At 37.1% G+C, this 14,407-nt stretch overlaps 1 long non-coding RNA gene across 1 annotated transcript in view; it reads right to left on the bottom strand.

Annotated features, from left to right (window-relative positions):
• Window positions 1-14,407, bottom strand: part of LOC144207794 (uncharacterized) — a 38,916-nt gene that overhangs the window by 17,426 nt on the left and 7,083 nt on the right. The window lies entirely within an intron of this gene.

Raw genomic sequence — 14,407 nt, 5'->3', positions numbered from 1 at the left:
CATGCTTGTTATAATCTGATTGGTTATTTTTCCAATAAGTGTATAAAAGAGTGTCCTTATAAAGTAGTAAATGTGTTTTGGTGATGTAGCTTAGTAGTTTAATATGGTAACTAACCATTGAAGACCATTGCCAATATAGGTCAGCACCCAAAAGGGAAGAAAAAAGTGACGAAATAAATGTGTAACACTATCAATGAAAACAACTGTAATTATCTCTGCAGAATCACAATTTGTAGATGTTTTTGTCATCTTTGTTCTATCTTCTGTGGGAAATACACCGAATCTAACAGATTTGACTTAATCCATTTTGCAAATATAGATATTGTAGAACACAGCCTTCATATTTCTAAGCGATTATTAGAATGACAGAGACAGAGAGGCCTCGGAGGGAGCTAAAAATTACAGGTAGAACGATCCTTTCTAAAATTATCTAACTCCTTTTTATATTTTGTCTCTGAAGAATTCATGTTCATGTTTAATTCCCAAGCTCGGATAACGGATGTCTGATCCAAGCAAGTGAAGATTAAGAGAACATTACCAGGTGCTCACTCCCTTTTTATAAAACACTCCAGCTATTTAAACACTAGACTGTCTGGCTGTCATTTTGCCAGATTAGGTCGTGGAGATGAATTTGTATTCATGAATTTTGCATGAGATGTTTGGCAAATGTCCTCTAAAGCAAATTAAACTATCTTGTCCATCTTTAAATCATAACTCCCCCAAAAAATTTGAAATAACTAAATTTAAGATAACATTGCCTTTTTTTGAGCCAAATATTTTGATGTGTTGAGATAGGTCAAGTTTTTGAGTGATGAAAAGGCATATTCAGATTTCACACTCCAATAGCAACAAGTAATCAAGGCCCGCGGGGGAGCTGTGCATCAGACCAAGACTGAGTGATGCCGCCTCGGCCCGCAATTTCGTTCTTAACACCTGTCTTTGAATAGCTACATCAATCCTTGTTTCAACCACCTGCCTGACCTCTAACACTGGCATTTCTAAACGTGAACACATTCGATATGTACAAGAATACAGCAGGCATGCATTTACACGTCTGTTGACAAGCATCAAGTAGATAGAGACACCAATTCAAGACAACAGAAGGAAAAGCACGGGAATATGAAGTGGCTCTAGCTGTATAACCTAATAATAAATAATGAAGCATACCATAATGTCAATCTTACCAGAATGGTGTAAAAAAACACTTGATAAATGGTCTTGGATAAAAAAAAAAACTACTCAGCTGGCAGAAAAAGCACTTAGCACCTCTTCTAAAAACACACACATGCACAAGTACTTGTCCTATTGAAGTACACACTACTAGTCAGCGTTTTTTTGGCAGTCTGCAAACTGCGTAGCTGGTTTCATTGAAGCAGTGGCGCCCCCAATGGTACCAAAGAGTCTTCTATCTTGACCTATAACGAGTAAGTGCTTTATTTTCCGGTGTGTTATTAAAATTTTATAAAATGACTCTGCTTCCCACCACCAGTTACATGTTTTTGTTCAATTTGATTTCTATTTCTTTGTGTTGCTACATTACTATGTCTTCAGAATCCCAAGTGCTAGACTCATGGACGAACCCAGGCGTAGATACAAACAAGTGCAAATTACAGACTGTTATAATTAAGATTCATTTTTTTATCAGACAGATTTTAGACACTCTGCTTTTATAAAGGTATGTTATTTTTTTTATGATTGCCGTGTTAAATAGTTTTTGATTAGCCCACACAACAAAGACTCATTTCCAAGGACAATGTCGCATATAAAAAATGATTAACAAGAAAAATTTGATATGACTCAGTATGTCCAACATAAATTGAGATGAAAAGTACTTGGTAAAGGCATGCATACAAAATACTTTTCAGTTTTGAAAACACAGTAACACAAAGACATGCAAATATTTCACCTCGACAGTACTTCCATAGAAAAGGTTTTTGCCGCAAAAACATTCTAAACAAGAATGTTTTTGCGGCAAAAACATTCTAAAAAAGAATTTTAAGGATGGAGGTTTTTTTATCGACTGGTATTGATGCTTTAAAAGTTCAGTGAATAAAAATAATCATAACCAAAAAGAAGAAATGTGCATCAGGATTCTTCTGTAGAGACAGAACCACAAGGGTTTTCATTTATCCAGTCAATTTCCCTACCGCATATCCTCACAAGGATCTAGAGGGTGCTGGAGCCTTTCCCTGTCAACTGTTGTTAGCATACTGAGACAAACAACCATTCATGCTCACAGTCTACCATGCATGTTTTTTTTAGATATGGAGAAAACTCATTAAGGCATGGGAGAAAAAAAATGCAATGTCCCTACAGAATTCTCTAAACCCACCAGGGCTTGAACACTCGATCTCAGACATGTGAGGCGAACGGGCCAACCCCTCTGCACCAAACCATTGGAAATGTTTTCATCATTGCATAAACTGACCACAGCTGGCAATACTTCAGCTGGACCATAAAGTAATGTATCATGCACCTCAGTAGAAAGTTTCAATATGAAAAATGTAGAAGATAGTCATTTTTTTTCCCGTTTGACCATGATAATATGATAGCATGCTGTCTGAATGAGAGAGTATGAACACTGGTGATCCTGAGAGCTGAAGATAATCACAGGAGATACCAGTCTGATGGTCCAGCAACTCGGATTTAGCAAAGAGACCGTGACAATGATGCTGTGATGGACAATAATGCCGCAGCCACTTCAGACGGTAATCCTGGTGGCTTAGGCTGGATTCACAATGGCAAAATTGACATTTTGGGGAGAAATTCTACTAAAGGTGCATGTACAATATTTTCAGTTGATGTACATGAGAAAAACTATTCAAACTGAAAGTCTGAAAGTGCTCAAGCTCCAATCCATTAAGGCCAAAGGTGAAGACAATGCAATTTATGATTGAAAATGGTGAATAATAAACTGTTGATCAATGGCAGTTAAACAATCCTACACAAATTATATCTTTCCCCAAGTCAGTCTTCGGAAAACATCATATGTCAGTTGAAAGCCTGAGTTTGTTTTATAGTGATCCATGAAAAAATGTAGTCATTATGCTGACAAACACATCGTCTTCATTCTGACTCCCATTAGCATGACAATTTCATTAAACAAACAATGTACAAAACCATTTCCTCGACTTGGCTGGTTCGAAGAAATTAACAACAACATGGAAGTCATGCATAATGAATGTGAACATTTGCCATCTACAAGTCTCCCACAGCCAAACATTAATTCAACCCTACTCAGGGGGGACAAATGAACCAAACGAAAGAAGAAATACTTGAAGTGAAGGTAAACCAAAAGCATTGGCGGTGGTCTGATTGAAAAATTTCTGAATTTACACACACACACACACACACACACACTAAGGAAAAACTCATTTTTAGTAGTTTAAACATTCCTCCAGAAAGATATTAACAGATATTTTGCACGACATGCATTTCTATAAGTATAGGCAAATTTAATTGGCTTTTAAGTTTGCAATGAGGACCAATGATTAACAGAGGGAATTTCAAGTGATCTGTCATAAACACTTGGTTTCATCAAATTCTTTGAGCATGAATCTCTTAATCATTATTTCAACACAACAAAATGCTAATGATAACATTTTAACGGAGTATAGCATCCTTCACAGAGAGTGATTTATTACCCTGTACATCAGGGTCATACATTAATTTTGCACTTTGTAAAAATGGGTATTTATTTCTGCATGCATAAATGAAACACACACACACACACTTTGCCTGTGCTAGGGAAAATGTCACAGTGTCCGGAGGTTGTTTATCTGGCATAGACAGATTTGAAGGTTTGACAGCCCACTGCCACTGCATCCCATTTTCTCTGATGCAAAGGATTCATGTGAGGTTGCATGTGTGTATTTTTGATAATAATGTGTGTTGTTTTTGATGATGCGGAACTATGGCAGATGCCATTGTGCCGCATGGGGCTCAATCAGACACACATTGGATATGGCAGTGGTGAGCGAGCGGTGTGACAGGCATAGGACAGGGCAGAGCTGGTCCTAAATGACGTCTTAGGCTCCATTACCCTGCCAAAACACTTGACATGCCACTTCCTATTTCCCCTTCATGCTTGCAGAAGCCTTTTCCGATTTACAAATGATGCACTTATTGTCCAGTCCCTTCTGCTCAGCATGCATTAATCGCATATTGGTGCAAGCTAAGATGAACACAGACAAATCAAAGAAAAATGCCGAAGGTTTGCTTCGAGATGGCCAGTAGCTGTGGTGGAGTAGTGCAAAAAAAACGAGCCTGGCAGCCTATAAAAAGTGAAAGCATTCATCCAGAAGTAAGGGGGTTCTGTTTTGGAGGTGACCTAAGCTAAATGTCAGGGCTTACCATACCATTTTCGACTGGGTTATAGGATATTTTAATGTGTAAAATACACAAACAATAAAAATTAACTTTTGACTTAGTTTTTTATTGTTTCTGTACATGATCACAATCAGTGGCTCATTAAGGAGAGTGTCATTTTATACAACAACCTCAAGGTACATAATATTTAAAAATTACAGTACTTTTGGGTCTTTTACGCTATCGGGAGTTGGGTTAAAAATCAATAATAATAATATTAGGTTTAATTTTACTTTAAAATATATTTTCCATGCGTAATTGAGATTTGAAATATATATAATGTCAATATTGTTTTGAAAATGTTTTTGTTGTTTTTTGAATTATAGGAATATTTCTGTAAATACTTTTGAACTGCAATTTGTTTTTTTGAAATGTAAAAAATATTTTTGGAAACTTAAATAATGTTTCAGACTTCAGGATATCAGTAAAACAAAATGGACCATTAAAGAGATTGACAGCTAAAGGACACCAGTGGGAGAGCAAAGGGGTGGCAATAATGGCAACAGTAATTTTCTAAACTGAGTTAGGGTTGATTGTTAATTGTGGCAGCGCCTGTTGTGTAGGTGTTTTGAATGGGCTCTGCCTGAATGAAAATGAAATTACTTTGTAATTCTGTCCACCCAACACAGTGTGTGTCTCTGTAAACACAGGCTCTTGTCAATTTATGCTTCCCAATGTGTAGTAACCTCAATATCATTGCAAGCAATAACAACAATTCTTCGCCACGACACTTGTTTAATTTAGTGCCTTCTGGGTATGTTAAACATGACTGTGCTGGGATTTTTTTAGTGAAGGTGTATGGGGCCCAATGCTTACATATATATGCAGAGGAAGAGGAAAAGGAGGGCAGGATTGAAGCCAAATTAAACAAGACAAATTGCGCAACACAGAGCCGGGGGTACATACTGAATTTGGAAATCATAAGCCCATAAAAACAAAAAGTGAGTGTGTGTTTGTGTTAATGCCTGGAGCTCTCCAGCCGTGTAGCCGCCTCACGGGAGACATTCTGATAACAAAAAAATCATGCCGAGCTCAAAATCCCTGTAGACAGACAAACAAAAGGCAAGGTTTTATCTGCTTTTATCTCGTTAAACACTTTATAACCTGCTTAATTGTTTACAAAGGGGTTTAGAAGAATACTCCACCCATGCATTATGAATTTGGTATGTGTTGTGTTTCCACTCATTTTCAAAGCATTTGAAAGTCATTGTTGTTGTTAATTACAATGGGTTTTTATCAGGATGTGTACAGGAGCGCATCCTAATAAGACGCAGTTTAAGATTAAGACACAATAGGCTCCTTTTAAAAGTTTGTCTCATTTTCTCATCTCATTTTCTGAACCGCTTTATAGGAGCGTGAGGGGTGCTGGAGCCTATTCCAGCTGACTTTTGGCCAGAGGTCGGGGGTACACCATGAATTGGTGTTGATTTATTCAATAACTTGACCATACATATTATTGAACATACACATATTCAACAGCGATATGTGTGCTCAGGTTAGTAATCCATGCCTGGCTTTGAAACAAGTTGATTTCCAAACTATTTCATGATTTAAAGATTATTTTTTTCCTTAGGAACCTTGAGCCTGCTAAATATTCAACCAAAATGCACCCTCCTTGCCCCCAGACTGTTTTCAATCTGTCCATCGCAACACTCGGCTTTGATCATTTTACCTAAACCCACTCATTCCTATCCCTGCAGCAGTCCTTGCTCCCCTACCATCATCCACTCCATCCCCACTCATACCTAACAACGACCATATCCATCTCCATTCCTCTTAGCCCATTCGTGCATTCGTCCATCTCATCCTAATCCTTTTTCTCGGTGGCCAACTGATGTAACACTTTGGCCGTGCATGTGAAATACCTATTGCTCCCAAGGTACAAATTAGAGCAGCACTTTTAATTACTGTTTCCAGATCGATCGACTGCCGCAGTGTAGTTGGTCTCTTTTGTCCGGTTACCGTGGTGATGGATCACTTGAGGGGATCCACGTTGGTCATCGGCAGCACTTGCATGCAGATTGCTTGTGCCCCAGGCAGCATGAGTCTATCCATGATCTTGACAGTACAACCATTAGATCATAATGAGCGGCATAGAGAGTGCATTAAAAACACTGAGTGGCGCAAGGAGAAGTGATTGAAAGGCAAAGAGGCACTCATTTTAACAAAGGCCAGGTTATTTGTTACGGTCTTCATTTTAATACGGATAATTACACTCTGACTAAACATATGCACATTTTTTATCCTTTTGGTTCATCAACGATTCCAAGGGGCAACTATAATACACAAGCTGCTTTAGTAAACCCAATAACTACAATAGACAAAATGATAAAAAGTTTTTATCTTTTGTCCGGCAACAAATGGGTGAGCAGCACAAAGGGAAGTTCAAAATGTCTTATGAAAAAGCAGTTTACATCAACGTCCAAAAAATACTATTAGAAGATTGTTAAGGGGTTAGATAATTCCCTATAGGCCACAGTAAGAAGGACAGGGAAATGCTCAATTGCTTGTCATTGTAGCAAAACACCAAATAGCCATAGGGACAGGCCAAATTCATCGGGCAGAACTTGCGGTTGGCAGTTCAAGACCAAGGGAATTCCATGAAGAATGATAAGAAAGGATGGTCCAGGCCAAGCAGGGAATTGAAGCTTAGCACTCGAAACAAGTCGGAAGAGGATTAGAAAATGGGCGTTGGCAAAATGGAGTGGAAAGGACGGGAAAAGCCTACTGACCGATGACGCGGAAACAACTGACTATTGGTTGGCTATGTGAGGAGTTCACGGATACATTGAAATGGCAATTGAAATGTTACTGTTATTGAAAAATCATATGAATTTGTACTTTAAAAAAAGAATTTAACGACTAACCGTATAGGTCTGATGTGTGACAGTAGGTTTTGTTGAACATTTGTATCCATTTTGCCTCATTCAGCACTTTTTAGCATCCTTCATACAGCAAGGCTACAACCTTCCATCTTGGCCAACTCAACTGCATTCGCTTGCTGTAGTTTGTGTGTAATCTCATTGCCTGTCCTGTTGTCTAACCTAGCCCCTAGTGCCGCGAGAGCCTGGCATTACTCTGATTAAACCATCGGGGAAAAGGAGACCTGAGTGGAGACGGAGGAAGACGGCAAATTGTGTAGACAGAGGTAACAAAAAATGTGTGTCAAAGAGGGCAAAAGCACTTATTGGTATTAAAGGGTAAACTTTCAAAGGCATCCATCTGAAGTGTAAAGAAAGAAAACTTTCTTTTCAAAGTTACTTCATAGTATTTGACTTTATGTTTCAGGGACAATTGACTATCAAGGTGAATCCCTGTGGTATTCATTTGATTTTTTTATGACAAAATGAAAGATCTAAAAAGATTTCCTGGGTGCGGGTGTCATTAGGAGAAACTAAATTAAAACGCAAAGTTGTCAGCAATTACCCACTTTCAATTTTGTATCTGATGACATAACCAAAAAAGGAACGTAGCAAATTCACTCTTGTTTCATTATGCCTTCACCTGTACAATTGTGGTTATGTTTTTGACATGCATTTTGGTTGCAAAATGTAACTAAAATCCTAAACTGCTGTTTTTTTTGCATGCTTTTGGCACCATGTGTACCCTTTCTTTGCCATTTTGTACTATTTGGGAAAAATACAACATTGTTTCTTAAATTAATTTAATGTAAAAGATTTTTGATGCAAATGAGGAAATTCTACCTACATGGCAACTTCTTGTCACAGTGCTAATTGCAAGACATTGGCTGAGAATACACTATAAAAGTATATCATCAGAGAAACTACAGTATGTTCATTCCAATATATACGGTCTATTAAATTATATTACAGGAAGATGTATGGAAACAGTGCGTACACATACACACTACAGTGATCTGTCCCATCCTGTTAAATCTTGGCTGGAGTTGTGGTGACGAACATTTTCTGACATGCATCACATCCAATTCATTTCTCTCCTTTGACAGCCTGCATTATAAATGAGTACACAGAGACACACATGCGCACACTCAATCTTTCACTCTCCATCATTCTAAAATCTCTTCATTGAATTAACCATTTACGATCTGTACACAAGCATAGGGGATTACTAAAAGTCACGCGAAGAATATAATTTAAATCAAAGAAAATTCACTGTGTATTGCCATTAGCCAGAAAATCTCACCCAATATTTGACAATTTGACAGTATCAGCATTTAATCATCTATATTTTGTATTAAATTTTAATAATTGCACTGAATTCCCATTTAAATCCACCATTTCTGATTTTAATGTAATGTTTCACCTATATTTTACAAAGATGCCAAACCTTATAGCCTGTGTGGAAAAAAAATGATCTACTAAAGGTAATTGAAAACCAGTAAGTCTTAGTCTCTCTACTTTGAATCTTACCCCTCTGCACCAAAAATTGTACGATGAAGAAAACTGAATTAAGAAAATGTTTTAAATGAGGTTTGTGAAAGTGAATTGAACAATCACTCGGTTTAGTTCACATTGGCTGTGAAAGAATTTAAACAACATATGTTGACAGTTATCTCAGGGTTGATCGAGTGAGAGAGAATTCTAAATTAGTTCAATGTGAGTAAAGAGCTTAATGTTTTTTTTATTTTTTAAATCAGCCACATGGATATATGACCATCTGTCAACTTCATATGTGTGTTTTGTGTGTGTGTCTGTGATAGAAAGGAACGCCATACCTTTGTCTCACATGCATTTTCTTCATTGGCTCACACACATATACAGTACATGCACACGCATACTCAAGACTGTACATGCACATTTTATATTCATATTTTCACTGGACCAATATATCACAGCACTCAGAGACCAAATGAGGCAATCACTCAAAATTATTTGCATATAAACTAATGAAATATTACTGGGTGAAACTCTGTTGATAGTTAATTACAAAGGTAATGCACTATTTGCTGATTAATGATTCGTCTCTAAGGTAGGAGACATTACAAGAAATTCTGAGGACGAAAAAAACATGGTTCCTGTAAAAGGTAGGAGAGCAGGTGGCTGAAGAGGACATTTATTTAGGTCTACTATCAAACATTTGAACTGTTCATTCAACCGCAGGAGAGAAGACTGGAGGTGTGGATCAACCAATAACAAACTGTTATAATCTGAGTAGCTATGGTCATGCGCCACAAAGTTTTGTTTTATGGACGCGAGTGAAATGAAAATGTATTATTCATCCCAAAGTCATTAATTATGAATCCACAAAAGGCTAGATGGAAGGCCAAGGTGTAAAGTGTGCAAGTCAAAGAATTTTCGCCAAGGACACATTACGCAACATATCGTATATTGGTGCTTCACTCTAGAGTTTGGAGACAAGAGAAGGTTTGAACAAAGAATACTATAACCGTGGGACTTATTACTAAGTGTCTATTCAATGACATTGGGACACTCTTGAGTAATAACACAGTTTCTGTAGAATCCTCCTGGTCTTTCAGGGTGAATGTGTTTCTTTCTGCTATACCACTGCTGCACTGCGGGTGCCTTTGTTAAAATAAATTGCTCAAGAATTTCCTTATCCGACTATGTTTTTTTTTTTTTTTTCCGTGACTGATAATCTTCAACAAAGCATAATACCTTTGGAACACGGGTACCTTTTCAACAATAGCAATTGCAATCAAATAAAACTTTTCAAGTCTATTGACTGAATGTTCACTGTTAGAATCAATAAAGAGCTTTTTATTCTTCATGGTTAAGTAGAAAAAAAAGTCCTATCCCATAATCCATGATGTTTATTTTAAAAAGTGTCGCGGTTTGTTGCAGGTTAGATGGTCTGTTGTAAGCATCTTCTTATTGCATTTTGTAATCGAGGAGTGCTGCAAGCTTGACGTCATGAGCAAGTTTAAGAAAATTACCCAATAATTTTGTCGTCTATTATAGGTTTGACTATCCTCCATATGTCCAAACCTGATGCACATTAAACTTGGATGTAGTAAAACTCGATTTTAGTTCCCATTTGGCATGTTGTAAGATTAAAAAATGTTTTTTTTTTTTGTTTTACACGAATTAATACATCTCAAATTTGTTGTTTGTGTCCCCTTTGCAGACTAATTAGCAATAAATAATGCATGTCACAATGCCAACTTTGTCGCCAGTGACGAAAAGATTGATAGACGGATTGATTGATGATGACAGTTATGGTAGTTCATTAAAAAAAGCTAAGATGGCAATTCATATCACTCATTTTAGATAAGAGATTTTACTTGCCATGCCCTGCACACTCACTTGATAACAATATAGCGCTACTGTAGAACTCTGTACCTATAATCTGTCACCAATAAAGGAATAAAGGTATCTTAATTTAAACAAAAACATGATTTAAGCAACAGCAACGAAAATAGCCCAGAAAAAATGGTCAAGTACAAATAAACATTACATTATTATCCTTTGAAACAGTAAATTTGGGTGTGTTATGAACACTTTAGATATCAAAAAGGATAAATATGTTTCAAAACCCATTCAAGCAGGCAGTCAAAGGAATATAGCAAATATTATTAGAAAGTAAAAAGTACATAGACATCCATGAAAGAGATCTCTGATTTGTCTTTATCTCTGTGTGGTGCTAAACTATCACACTGGCACATTCTAACACGTGCGCACCCACCCACCCCAATACACACAAAGACAACTTTTTGTTCTTGGTTACAGGGAGATAACTAGCACATTTGCCAAAAAAATCAAAGTGTTGGGTTGTCAGACATAAAGTCTTGACAAAAAAAAGGCGGTTCGCTAAATAAAGAACTGCGAAGATCCCATGCTGTCAAAAGCAATATCTTGTGGTGCAATTGTTTATTTCACACATCAAAATGAAGCAGTGTGCTTCAATTAGTGAAGCTTGAAATCCATGATATTGTAGATGCATTGAAATACGAATTGTATTCAAAGTCAAAGCACAAAATGTGATGCTAAATGAAAAATAATCTACTACTCTACTTCTAGTTCCTCAGGGTTTGCTATTTGTGCCTGCAGCACCTATTCATCAACTCTAACCTTATTTCCTTCAATTTGGACTCACCTTCTTCCATGTCTCGTCATTTCCTACCCCATTCCTTCTCAAACATAAATCTCATCCCTGGGTTAGTTATAATGGCTTTTTAATGAGCCTAATGTTTTCTGTTTTAATGAACTTCTTACATCAGCTTGAATAATTTTAGAAGAATGAAAAATGATTGAAAAATGACAGACATTAATTTAATTTACTGTTCAATCTGCTCAGTTCCTTTTTTTACAACCCTAAAGATGAGTGTAGAATATGAAAGACAGGGGATTGGGCAATTGTAAATTGCACTTGGAAACTAGGCAGAAAATACAAACTTGGCACACTTTAGGATAATTATGGGCTGTAATGCATAAAGTGTTTTGATGTTATTTGTAACAATTATTGGCTACTGTTATATATTTTACTCGACATCAAAACCCTTGTCGTACTCTGGTAAGTTGTCAACATAAAAAAATAGAATGGGTATTGAATTTTATCACCCCAACCCTTTTTCTAAAGCGTATGCTATGGGCTTTCAGTAAGGCAAAGCGTAATTTATTATCCGTACAACCATATATGCAAGTCTCTAGGTCATTTTGACATACGTACTCATAACAACCAAGCCAACATTTAAGGTCTCATAGTCTTGATGGTTGGAGACACTTTTCTTTGGTATTTCAGTTTACCCAAGGACATCTTACTTCGTGCTTCATGCTGTAAGAATCAAACCTGCATATCACTGTTGACAATACAGAGTTGTGAAAATGCCAAGGCTGACTGCCAAGATTACTTTCCACTACCTGGATCGGTTTTACGGTTTGTGTGTGTGTGAGGAAGCTTGGTGTATGATTTTTTTTTGGTCCTCAAGGCTGGAGCCATTATGCGCCACTGATTAGATGAAAAATCACAGCTGTGGCCGCTTACTATTACTGCTGATGTGTTTAATGGCCCAGCGCTGAATTTGAATGAGGTTGTGCTCAGGTTGTAGAAAGTGTTGATATTGAAATGCTAACAAATGCACTGAACAATGCCCAATAAAATCGATACCAAAAAAGTTCTCGTTCTGTGACTTTAATAAAGATGACAAAACCAAAAAAAATATATATTACTTGTAATTTTTTTAAATGGCGGCCAGCAGGTGAAGGTAATTTCTTATTGGTCTTTCATGATTCATGGCTGATTTGAAAGACTTCTTTAGTTAGGTCATATAAAGGCATTTCACTTTTAATGTGAAAGATACCTCCTAATATATAATGGAAATTCATATAAAAGCTGAAAGTATTTGGAGGTGCAAATTAGAGAAAAAATCTTAAGAAACAACTCGTTTTTACATTTACACACTAACATAATGTTTCGGAATACAGGTCAAATCCTTGGGAAAAATCAAAACTGAATAGGGCTCCATCAAAAATATCACACAATTTTAGTAATGTAAACAGCAAAATATTTTTCTAGGAGACCTGTCTGTATCCCATAAACACTAAGATATCCTGTGTCTGTGTGTAAAATTCCCAAATAGGAGTAAGCTTTTATAAATCTCCTTTTCTAAATATAGGTCATTCTGCATCTTCTACAACATACTACTCATTTGCTATAAACATGTTTTCCCATGATCTATTTTCAAACTTCTGCCTTGTCACAATCATCCCATATGCCCTCAAAACTGACCAGTTAGGTAATCCTGATGCCCAAAACTGCCTTATGTAACAGGTCCACATAGCCAGGCAGGCTTGACATGTCACAGTCCATCAAATCCCCCCCAGGTGATCACAAGTTAAAATGGATGGACAGGTCATTTTAGACACGAAATTCCACTTCTTCTACCCAATTCAAAACAGCACTAGCCTAAGAATTCCGTGTGGTAAGCAAATGTCCCCGTGTCTATTCAAGTGCACGTTCCATACATGCAAGCGCAGTAAAAAAAAAATATCCTCCCAGAGGCGAGGACACTTACATAAGACTGTCAAAGCAGGTGATGAGATGATGGAAAGGCCTGAAAAACAGGGTGAAAGACCTAAGTAGTATGTCAGTGTCTCTTAGACCATCTGCTTGTCTGTCTAGCTATTTCAGGTTGGTGGATTGCTGGCGGGTAATTAAATGTATTTTTGGCTACTAACCGTCTTTGGGTTTTTATCAGACATGGGAAACCACAGAAGTCGAATGAAACCAGATGGGTCAGTGCCAGCAGGAATGTTTATGTGTGTGTGTGTGTGTGTGGGGGGGGGGGGGATGTGTGTATGTGTTCGTGTGCATTGGGCTGCAGGTGGGTGGGTGTGAGGTAAAGAAACAGCTTTAATTTTCAGAAACCCATTTCTAGTTGCAGGTGGAATTGAAAATATCCTGTAAGGGTGACTTTGAAAGTTTAAATGGAAAAGATATACAGTATTGGGGAACGAATAATACTAATGCTGACACCTCTAACATAACACTATACTTCGTTCTGAGTTCAGTGTGATACATCTATGGCAATTGAAATTGGCAGAAAATTGGTGGTTTTGTTCATACTAACAACTGCATAGATTTCTATTTGGGACAGCAATACATAGCCTTAACGTGAAACCTTGTCAGTCATGGAAATAGAAGTGTATATTTCTGCAATTCAGTGATAAAAGGTTCTTGGTGTTCATTAGTTTTAATTATCCTTGATGCCAGCCATGCTGTGTGGAAAGGCCATGACCCACCCACACACACACCTATGCACACACCCACATGCAATTTGCCTGCCTGTCCATTTATTTCCTCCAAAAATATCCCATTTATTAGGGTTTTTTTTACTTCTCTTTTTAAATTGTACAAATGTAATACTACTTCAATAAACAAAACAACTTCTAAAACACAATCCTCTTCTCTCTAGAAATTCACAGATATCATCTTGTCAAAGACACATTCCAAATACAGCATTAGTCTCTGTAATTTTGGCCTTTGCTCATTGTTTTGCAGCGTAACATGTTGAAACCCTCAAAAGCTGTCCTCAACATAAGTTGTTGCTTTTTTGCCAATTAGTGTCCTGTTGCCTGGGTTTTGAATTGTTTCTGGGTGG

This window comes from Stigmatopora nigra, chromosome 14, assembly GCF_051989575.1.
Source record: "Stigmatopora nigra isolate UIUO_SnigA chromosome 14, RoL_Snig_1.1, whole genome shotgun sequence".
NCBI classification, from domain to species: domain Eukaryota; kingdom Metazoa; phylum Chordata; class Actinopteri; order Syngnathiformes; family Syngnathidae; genus Stigmatopora; species Stigmatopora nigra.
The sequence above is the reverse complement of the archived record's forward strand: the minus strand, read 5'-3'. Positions and strand labels throughout refer to the sequence as shown.